Genomic DNA, 12,043 nt, shown 5'->3' with positions numbered 1-12,043 from the left:
GCCTCATAGAATCATAGAATAGTTAGGGTTGGAAAAGACCTTAAGATCATCTAGTTCTAACCCCCCTGCTGGGTGCAGGGACACCTCCCACTAAACCAAGTCACCGAAGGCTCTGTCCAACCCAGCCTTGAACACCGCCAAGGATGGAGCATTCACAGCTTCCTTGGGCAACCCATTCCAGTGCCTCACTACCCTTACAGTAAAGAACTTCACCCTTATATCCGATCTAAACTTCCCCTGTTTAAGTTTTAACCCGTTACCCCTTGCCCTATCACTACAGTCCCTAATGAAGAGTCCATCCCCAGCATCCTTATAGGTCCCCTTCAGATACTGGAAGGCTGCTATGAGGTCTCCACGCAGCCTTCTCTTCTCCAGGCTGAACAGCCCCAACTTTCCCAGCCTGTTTTCATAAGGGAGGTGTTCAGTTCATGCATAAAAACTGGCTTTATCCCCTGGGGATGCTTTAAGCATCAGGGAATGTACAATGAGGATCTCATCTACAAAACATCCCTCACTGCTCACCCTGATGCTATAAGGCTGTGAAGATAGGAAAGAGCAGTGCTGTTTCATAAGTGGCACACTCAGTTTAATGCACTTAAGCATCTGTAGGTATCTGATGTTAAGTGCAGTTTAAAATTGCATCTCAGGCATATGTCCCAGAGCAGGTATCACCATCTGCAGCACTTCCATCTCTTCACTGACTGCAGCAGGAAAACAAGCTTCCAGCTGAGACCGGATGCCCAAACCTGGCACAAAGTAAGGGAAGACAAACCACACTGAAAAGAAACAAGACATTAGGTCCCACACAATGAAAAGACCTGATGGACTCAGGCCACTACTACCCACCTTCCTCTGCAACATCAACTGAGGAGCACACTGAAGCACCTGGAAAACCTCATCCTCGGAAGGGTGAAATGTGTCTTTCCAACTTAAAAAATACTCGCTTGCAGTCAAGGAACTTGTGGATGTGTACGTTCAGGTGTAAGATCAGATATTTCACTCAGGACCACCCTGAGTATCCTTGGGGATACTCAGCGAAGCAGTCTGACCTTCCTCATATTAACTGCTGTGAGGATGAGAATCTTCACATTAAAGGTGTTTAAGCTCCTTTTTCAGGCCCTTTCAAAAATTGCCAGCCAGATCTGAAAACTGTGGAATTTGTTCATCAGTGTCAGAAGAAATCCAGAAGTCACGCTGCAAAAGATGACCCTGCCCTGTGCTGGCCTGGAGGGCTAGGACAGCAGACCCATAGACACCATGGTGGGGGCTTCAGTGCCTTCACGGCACGGCACAGCACAGATGGTTTCCTCTTCAATGGTAAATTTTCCATTCACATTTGCTCTCTTCACATGCACAGAAAAAGGAAGCCAGCCTTCTGTTCACAGGGAAGAGCAAGGGTGTATAACTGAAATACATGGCTAAACACATTGGGCAGCAGTTAAAATCTGAATCTAACTTTGAGGATCTTGTGAAATGGCCACAAAATATCTTCCAAGTACTCAGTGGCAGCCAATGTAGTAGTGAAAAGTGGTCAGCCACATTTCAGCTAGATCGTTGCAAATTAAATGCCAAGTCAGCAAAATTGAAACATTTTGTGGAGCAAGAAAACTGTCTTTAATTTCTTTGTATTTCTTTTAATGAAATGGATTTCTTCTTTAATGAAGAAGTCTAGTTTTCCAGATTAATTTTTTTTTGTCTTGAAATATAAAATAATTATAATAAGAAAGGTTGAAATCAAAGCCAAAATAGAAATCATTGAAACTTATCAAAATACTGAGGTTAACAAATTTTTACTTATTTTACAAAGTCTTTTGGCTATTCATATCCATTTGTTTATGTATTTACGCTTTCCAACCCATTTTAAAATGAGAAAGTTTTAACATCTCAAAAATTTCCTCAGGTTGGAAAAATACATCCCCCAGAGTTGCATGGAAGAATTTTTAATGCTCAGTGTTTTGAGAATAAGAGCACTTTTGCTTGGATATAAACTGTATCTCAGTACTTCATTTTTTGAGTATGATTTTCTTATGCTGAATCATTTCAACAAGCAGAATGCTGCTTTTTTTGTAGGTCACCTTTGTATCACTGTCCTGTTGCCTTCAAAAAAAATAATGTTTAAGGGAAACTGTGAGACTTTTGCTGCTGTCTGGATGATGAAAAGAATTTGCATTCGGCCAGAAAATGAAGAACAAGTGTAGCATTTGCTGGTACTCCTCTTCCTTGGAGAGTAGACACCTGCTGTGGTAATAGAAGAACCTATGTGATGTTAGTTCTTGCCTGTTGATTACAAACAATAGAGAAACCAAGAAAAAGCAGGAGTATCAGACTGAAGATGGCATCCCCATTGCTTAAAAAGGGACTGCAACAGCAATAATAGATGCATTTCTCAGTGAGCAGTGTAAGGGCAATCAGAAAACTAAAATGGTCCAAGATTTGCTGCAACACTTTGATGGAAGTGAAACCACATGAGAAAAAAAATGTGACAAACACCCAAACAGCCAACAGTATCTCTCCATGCTTCAAGATGTAGAGCAAAGTAAAACTTAGTAATTTCCAGTCCCTTAAAACCACTGACTGCACTCCTGAAGCTGACATCTGCTGAGGAAGGTGCCTGTAGGTGGGCAATGGAAAGGTCTTGGGAGCAGCATGCCCAGGCTGGCATAACCCCATCAGGCCATGCCCAGTGCTAAATTGGTGGAGACTGGCTGAAAAGTCTGGTGCTCTTGTCACTTTGAAGTGTGCAAACTGTTATATGGTTACAAGTTATATTTACCCGCCCTCTCTCACCTTTTAAATAAAAACTTTCATTTATGGTCTTAGTTCCTAGAAAACCACATTTCCGTTACTGCTATCTCAAACCAGGCTACTTGCAATAAAATTGTTTACTATGAAAACAACTATATATGCATCTGTATGTAATGCAGTCGACATCAAACATCTAAGAAGCATCAGTCAGATTCCCTTTCAGAAACAAAAATACAAGAAGGTTGCAATCTTTTTGCAATTTCCTAATGGGCAGCTAAGGTGGGAACTCTATACCTAATTTATAACAAGAAATACTCCCTGTATGTGTTTTACAAGGACATGTACCAGCATGAGAGTGGGATTGGGTGGAACCTGGATTTACAACTGGAAATTAAATACAGGCATATGGAAACATTATTATGTAAACTAATACTTAGCTACTTCATGCTGCATTCCCTCAACAGCAACAAAATGGCAGCATGGAAACCAAATGCCAAGTATAATTTTTTTAAACCTGTTCTATGAGAAAGAAAAGAAAAACAGTCCCATGTAGAACCAGGAGGACTTGTTACTTTTTCATCTGTGAAGTCTTACATGTCACAGCCCCTGGGCTGAATTCTCCTTTCATCAAAACCAACAGAGCTTTGATATTGGTTTCCACTTGAGCATGTGAGATCCCAGAAACTCTGTTTCTCACCTCATACTGAGAATCCTGGCAACATACTTCCATGTCTTGTTTTCAGTAGTTTCTATTGGCAGCTCCCATTGCTCAGTTAGGAAATACACTTCAGAGAAGCTGCAGCTCAGAGGCACACTGAGCAGCAAGCCCATAGGTGCTGGTGGTTCAGCATCATTCTAGTCTGAGGCACTGCTTCACCAACCCAGACCCAGGAGGGCAGATCACAGGCAAAACACTGTAAGACACAGTGAAGTCCCATTCATCTGTGTTTCAAGCACTTCTTCAGTCCCTGCAGATCAACCAGGAAACCACCAAAATCAGCACCTGAGGCTCACCTGCACCCAGATCCTGCCCACGCCTTCTTTGTAATAGCAGGGCAGTAAGAGACAGAACTGCTTTTATCCCAGAGGGCATGAGCAGCAACATGATATCTGACCGTTGGCACTGCACAGGGGTCCCCACCGCTCCTCCAAAACATGAGCCACTCATCCACCTAAGGGACAAATTGGGAAGGTCCAGACAGTTGGCTGACATCTTAGGGAATTGCAGACAAGGTCAAGCTGCAAATGAGCACATAGAAGACAGGAAGGTATGAAAAGTAACAGTCAGCATGGACTTCTCCTAAATGAATCACATGAATTAATTTGGTTTCCTTCTGTGAAGGTAATGTAAATTGTGTATATGGAAGATTCACAGATCAAACAGCTACTGGGAGTCTAGTTAGGCTTTTGGCAATGTCTTACATGATATTCTCGTAAAGAAGTACAGGAAACATTTGATAATTACCATCAAGATAATTACCATCAAGAGTGTATAAAACAAGCGAAAGCTGCAACTTAGAGAAGTTATCAGGGACTCATTATCAAAGTGGAAGTATGCATCAAGGACTTCCACAGAGGTCTGTCCTTGGCTGTTTGTGTTCAGTATTTTCAACAATAGCTTGGCTAAAAGAAAAAAGGAGAGGTTCCCCAGCTGTGCAGTATGTGCTATTAGTTTTATGCAACCAGTTCCTAGAGAGCATATAGTCCAGAAAAGACCTCTGGCTGCTGCTGTCAGGGCATGTTCCTTCTGTCTCTGCTGTTCTTCATGGTGGTGTTGGGCAGAAAAAAAAGTGGAGCTGTTGCAATGCAGGATCTTGTTACTTTTTTTTGTTGCCAACATGGTGCTCATCATCAATCAGAGGGCAGAGTTGGAATTCAAAACTACCTTGATACGTTGGAGAAATGGCTTGAAAAATAACAGAATTAATCAACCTTATTGCAAGGACCTACGAACAAAAGTGATGAACTGCACAGAGCATGGGGGGGTAGACAGGAATTCTGCAGAAGAGGACAGCTGATTACAAGGTAAAGATGATCAAAGCCATCCTACTATTGTAAAAAAGGAAATGACACATTGGGTTATATATTTAGGTGTTGGACTATATGACACATATAGTGAATGTCTTCTGCTCTACTGAGCTCTGATGGGGCTGCACTTACAAGAGATAGGGACTAACTGGAGGCATCCACAGCTATCAGATTAGGAGCAAACATGATCTGGAAGGAAAACCTGATTGATGTGGGGCTACTAAATGTAAAGAAGATAGCAATCTTCAGGTACATATGGCCAGCAGAGAGGAAGGAAATAGTTTTTTGTACCATACTACAGTTGAGTAATAACGGGGTTTAATCGCAGCAAAGGAAATGGTAGGTGAGTTCCTGGTCTGAACATACCAACAGAAGAAGGAGGATCAGATGGGGAAGCACTGGAATATATTGCCCCTGTGGGTGGTGGAATTTCCATTACTGAAGACTTTTTAAGAACAAGTTAGAGACATATTAATCAGGAGTTAAATAGGTGTAATTGACCCTACTTTTGGCCCCTCAAGGTTGCCTCTCCACCCTTATTTTCCATTTCAGCAGTCTGCCTTATAAACATGGCATGGAGGTCTGTTGCTCAATAGATGGTTAAGAGTGAATAGCAGCTGGTTTATTCCTCTGTTTTGGGGAGGAGTGTTTACATTCCAGGCGTAAGAGTGGAGGGGAAGAACAGCCGAATTTTGATCCCACCAGTCAGCCAGCGGAGGAGACTGGGCAGTCATCCATCGGAGGCTGTTTAACTTTCCCAGCCTTTCAGAGCCTAACATAAAGGACAAAGGTGTCTCCCAGATGGAAGACAACAGACATGAAAAACATGAAAGCTGACAGAGAGGGACATACATTTAACATGAAAGTTAAAATTGCCAGAAGAAGAGAGCAAGGAAATTTCCAGTTAGGTGCAATGGAATGACTCCTGAAGGATCTGTAAGTGCTTTTGGCCTTCATAGAAAATACTTGGGCAGAAACCCTCCAGAAGTTATGTTTGTTTTGAGCAGAACCTGGAGTTCCTGCACTGAGATTTCTGAAGGCTGCATTGCAGTATTAGCCTATATTCCCTCTATTCAATGTCACAGGAGACTGAGCATTTTTACTGTGTTCTGGAGCCTGACACAGGCAGACAGACCACAAAGAAAAACACGAGAACAGATCCTATAAGCTGCTTCAAATAACACTTGTTCCAGAGCATATGTTGAATGCTGAGAAATTCTAGTTTCACAAAAGATGCCAACAGGGGAAGAAATTATTTCACAGTTTGCCTCAAGCTTCAAAAGGTTTGCTGAACATGTTAACCAACACCCTTTTTGACAGGGCGGTTTGCGGTCAATGCCGCTAACTAACAGGGAAACAAATGCCCGTAGTCCGAGTGGGAATTCGCACTCTGCGCCACAAAGACAAGGAAATTGCTGCTGGAGAATACACAGAGCTGCTTCGTGAGAGCATGCAGGCCGGCAGGATGTATAAAAAAACCAGGAATGTTCTTTATGTGACAAGATGGATCATTCAGAAAGAAGGCTCTGCTGGGAATGAAGAGACTTGGTATATTGACTCAAAGGGACACTTTGAATATGTTTCTGGGTACAAGCAGCTCACTTCAGAAAGAAACTAGTGGATAGGGAAATGGAGAGGCGGGAGTAGGAAGCAAAGCAAAGTCAAGCTATCTACAAAGATGGAGACTAAGCCAGAAATAGAAAGGGGGAAAGTAAATCAGAATTTAAGAGTCTTGCATACATTCATTACGATAAGATGGTTTTCTTGCAAACACCAGCAATTCCATTAGCCAAACAGATACACAATCACTTTTGATACACGAGACAAGAATTTTATTACCATTGTAACAGATCCAGTGGCTATAGCAATGCAATCCCCTTTCTTTGCCAGCTACATGATTCACAAGGTGTTCGCTGTGAAGACTGACAACTCAACTGTTTTTATGTGCTGAGTGAGCTATTCTCGATGCAAAGGACTCACATAAGTGGTCAGAAATGTTCAGGAGGATGATGAAACCTGAAACAGATCCAAGCGCAGCATAGGCTTTGGCTCTCAAGGTAGGAAAGAGGAGTATCACAGATACTGCTAATGGAAGCTGGTTATTAAACGAAACTACCGATCACTGAAGGATGGAAACCAGTCAAATGTCCTAGATCTGAAAGATCTGACTGATATGGGACATTACCTGTTAGCAACTGAACACAGATTCCTCTTTCTAGCTCCACCTGGTGCCAGGGGTTAAAGAGACCCTGACTGTGACTTGCCTATACTTCAGTGAGATTGCAAGTCTAGTTCTTTATTTAGGCCAACATCATTTTCCTGTATTAAGATTCTGTTTCTTTAACAAGAGTTGCAAAAACCTACTTGTGAAAACATACTTGCGGAAATGGCAGAAACGTCTCATGAGAACCTTTCAGGAGCAATGCATAATAGTGATACTGTTGTCCGTCTCTTGGCACCAGCTGTTTATCAAATGGCTTTTGAAAGGTATGCCTGGAGAATATAGTATTAACTCCATAATCAGAATGAAAGAGTGTGAAACATCAAGAATCTGTAAGTGATCTTTTAAGAAATTACAACCTGGTCATATGTAATTACAAGACTTTTCTCTATTTCTTGAAATCACTGGATCACTTATTGTTCAAATTACCAGCAAAAGCAAAACAACAGTGGATGTTACAGATCCTGACAATCATTATTATCATTAATTATTTAATTACTTTCTTTGAACTACTGAATTAAAATGCAGATCTGATTCCTCAGTTAATTACAGCTTGGAATTAACTCTGCCCTTTAGGCCAAAGGAAAATGTAAAGCCCTAAACCCATCACAATACATTTTTCTACAACTTTTCTTCCTCTCAGTCTTGCACTTCCCAATACAACTTCACCATCTTGTAGATGAAGCTTTTCTAAGGATGAGTTGACTTTCACACACTCTGGCTCAGTAGGACACAAGACTAAATTATGACTTCTTTGTGACAACATTTACTATTAAAGAAGAACACGCTACTAAATAAGAATAATCCCACAAGGCTCAAGCACATTTTGATCTTGATTTACCAAGGCACTGGCTGTGCCATATGTTTCCACTGAGTGGAATTTGTATTTTACGATGAGGGAAACAACACACTTCAAAGGCACAAAGCTGTGAACAAACGGATAAGAAGATTCATATTTCGAGTGCCGCTATGTATGTGCGTAGACAAAAAGATGGTGCTTTTGAGATAACACTGGAGCTGCACAGAGGGCCTGAAAACATAAAACCAGCAGTGAACAGAGCCTTGAAACATGAATCCAAACCCACAACCAGCATTCACAATCCAGCCGGGCGAGGCTTTTTGTTTACTTTTCCATGCCGTTGAGTGCAACAATTCATTTACTCCCTATACATAAATACATAAACACATGACACTAAGTAATATTGTGCTGATCCGAAATGCTCCTCAGGCCTCACACCCTCCCCACTGGCAGTCCCCCTCCCAGCCAGCTCTTTTCCGCTCTGCAGCTGCGCAGCCCTGGGGTACGTAACTGAGAAATCTCTGTTTGAGAGAAGGGAGAAAGCTTCATGAATCACCAAACAACACTTCTCAGGTGGGAAAAGCACATTCTTTGTTCTTCCATGTGGAATTAGAAAAATATGTGTAGAAATAAACCCCTGAAAGCCTCAGGAGAGCAATTGCTCTCTTTCTCTTTCTTTTTCGGTTTTGTTGAGCTTGTGAATTTTGGGGTGGTTTAATTAAAGGTCTTAAAATTCTTTAACACCAACATTCAAATGCTTCATATTTTTCCCCCAGACTCGCAGTTTCAGTCGTCCTCCTCTCTCTCTTGTGTCACTTCTACTGTGCAATAAAACAATTGAATCACACGCTGGTACGTAAATATTGGCAGATTTTTAGGTTGGCTGTTTTTTTCACTCAGCCTATTGGGCAAACAGCCTAGAAAGGCTAAGTTATTTGCCAGAGTTTGAATTTCTGGCAAACAGTGTAGATCCAGGACGAATCTCAAATCATATTTCAGGAATGCTGTGCTTCTACTGTACCTTTCCAACTCTTCCCTCTGTGTGCTAATGACTATTATAGGGAAATGCGTTCCAGAAATGTGAAAATCAATGCAGTGGGAAATGTACCAAAACCACCTTTCCACTTATACAATCTCAGTTGTCCAAGAAACACAATTAATTAGTGTTATTGAGCTGTTTAGCTCCCCAATAAAAGCTTTTTGAGTGATTATATGGAGAACCATTGGTACTGGAGACTTCATACTGAAGTAATTAATGGAAGTTGATTATATTCTGACAAGTTAAACACAGGTTTGTTTGATATTACACACACATGGAAAACACATGCGCTATTGAGCTTGGTACCTAGAAGTTTAGATTAATGGTGTTGATGAATTATGTGGAGATTATATACTTTGCAGACACATAATGGACCTGATTTTGAGAAGCAGGCTCTCATTTTGCTCCTGCAATTTTGAGGGTGTGAATAATTGCAGGTGATTTTCTAGCAGCTAGACATCTCACTGCCTGGTTGAATTCCTTTGGGCAGAGGTCATGCCTGGTTTTGTGCAAGGCACTAGTAGGCACCGGGAGAGTGCGTGCAGGCAGTGGAAAACAAACCTACACTAGTGCTGCATGCTGGGACCACAGTGACCAGCAAGGACAACTGATTTCATACACAGCTCTGTCAGCTGGGTTGGGGCTTTCAAGAAATATACTCTCTTCCTAAGTTCAGGTACATGTGGTGAACTTGAGGCTCAGCCCCAGGAGGGTAAGGAGGAAGCTGCCACTAAGCTTTCTCCTGCTGCCAGGCAGAGGCTGGTGACAGATCTGACAGTCGAGACCAGCTGCTGAAGCAGTCTCTGTGGGACATTACTCAGGTTCAACCTAATATCTGAGCCTACCACTTGTCATCTTTCTCTTGAGGGTCTGTCTAAAGGCAACTGAATGTAATTGGGATGAGAACAGAGGTAATAATTGATGTCAAGGTTTAAGGGTTGCAGGAGGTAGCTGAGAGGTAGAAGGCCAGGTTCAAATGAGTGGCTTGATTCAGGCAGGGAATGGACTCAGATTTTGGTCTTAGCTGCACTAATCTGCCACAAATAGCAGCCTGCACAGAACCATAAAACCCAGATTAGGGGTGCCACAGCAGGCATTACAGGGCATTTACTGCTTAGAGCACCATCTGGGCATGCTCCCTCTGGATTTTCCAAGGAGCATGCCAAGGAGCTGGGATTGCAGATACCTCAAACCCAGGCTATGAAGGAGGATGACTGCAAGCTGCAGATAGCAGCCTGGCTTTCACAGCATTCCTGGGACTGGCTTCCAGGTCCATGAGCCAGCCCATAGCTGGATGAGCATCTCCACCTGAGAGCAGGTCCTTCTGAACCCTGTGGGCATGATTCAGTTCAAGACAACAAACCTAGGAGTCAAAATGTAGGTTTCCATGTGAACCAGGCACTTAAACTCCCCCTGACATGAAGAAGATCTCACTGAAACTGCCAGTGGAGCCTGCAGAGGAATTTTGCTCCCTCTAAAGCAAAATTTCCTCGCTACATCTTTCCTTGCCTACACCTCCTGTCTATCTCAGACACCTGTGGACACCTATTATCAGAAGCCCCTGTTTAGGTGTCAATCACCAAGTGAAACCCTGCCCTTAGAGATGAGTAACAGCTACAGCTCAGGATGTGGCTGTTGCCAGCACCACTGTGATCACAGCCACAAGCTGGCTGCTCTGCTCAGCCCTCTTCCCTCTCTTGGACAAGACACGCCCTGTGGCAGCAAATTGCCAGCACTGCCCAGCTTGAACTGACCAGGGGAAGCAGCCCTCTGAGGACTGCTGGCTGAAGAAGCAAGGGATAATATTAACACCCAGGGCAGGGCAGGGCAGGAAGGAGCAGACAGCCTTCCTTCTGGGACTGGTGCATCTTCCTCACAGTTTTGGTGTGTTCAGGGTTGGAAAGTGTTTTCAGCTCACCCATTTCAGGTCACCTGGGCTGAGAAACGAGTTAAGAAGGTGCATCACACTCCATATTCACTGGCTGTATCCAGAAACTTTCTTTAGGCTATAGCTTGAGGTACGTTACATAGAGAGAGAAGGGAAAAGACATGCAGACCTGTTCTGGCATGGATCTTAAAGGCACGTAAGAAACAAATACAAGGCATCAGCATGTGTCTGTGGAAGTATAGTAAATGGAAAGTTAAAGAGGGCCACAAAGATCTTCTCTTCTGCACTTGCAGTCTCTGAATCCAGCACTTGGTTTTCTCTCTGTGCATCATTAAATGCTGACCACTGCCATGGTTTATAAAAAATACAGAGCATGCATCAATCATTACCAAAATGAGATTACAGAGGAGGCTGTGGCCCACCGCTGGTCAGGCTCCAGGTCCATCTGAGACAGCTTATGTTGGCATGTATCCCAGGCAATAGGACGAGCTGTGCGGCTGGCACCCCACCGCTAGTGGCTGTCCAGTCTTCAGTGAAGATTTCAGCACTCTCCCCACCTTGCCTGATCCTGGGTAGTCCCAGGGTAGGGGGGCAGTGGTGTAGGCAGGGCACAGCAGTGCAGCAAGGAGTGGAGAGGAGTCAGTGAGAGGTGTCCATTGACAATGCCTGGAGATGTTGAAAGGTCTTGTCGTATGTGGTGCCCTATGGATGCCCTGGACAGTACAGATGTAATGGAGGAACTGAAACAGACATGGCCAAGGACAAGCTGCTCCAGCTTTGTCCCTCTACATGGAAGTAGAAGACCTAACACAACAGCACCAGTGTGAGTGCTGGACCAGTTTATTTGGCTGCATAAATACTTAACCCTTTCCTAAGAATGCTGCTGCTTTGATTGCTCACCTAGCTGCAACCCTACAAGGAAGACAGAATTAGGGCTTAATTCTGCAATTATCTGCTGCCTCCAGTAAAAGCAGTCATTGTTGGGAAAGGGCTTTTAAGTCTTCCCCCATGCTGTCTGTCTGCTGGAGGCAGTGGATAATCCCAGCCCCAAATCTTGCTGTGTCGGCGGACAGGAAGCAGTTCTTTCCAAAGAAGGGGAAAGACCTGGTTTCAGCTGCTGCTTCTTAATTAGCTGCTGCAGGTGGAGAGCTGTGCAAGTCCCTCACATTGCTTTTATAACTATCACATCTTTACATGGCTGAACTGGTTTTTTCCACTGTAACTTGGCCATTTTTGGAAGAGAAATATTTTGGGTCACATTATCAATTTTCCCCCCATGGAAAGCTTATAAAAATTAATCTATAAGCAAATTGATGGAGGAAA

This window comes from Psittacula echo, assembly GCF_963264785.1.
Source record: "Psittacula echo genome assembly, chromosome: 2".
In the NCBI taxonomy this organism is placed as follows: domain Eukaryota; kingdom Metazoa; phylum Chordata; class Aves; order Psittaciformes; family Psittacidae; genus Psittacula; species Psittacula echo.
This window is presented reverse-complemented; position numbering follows the sequence as displayed.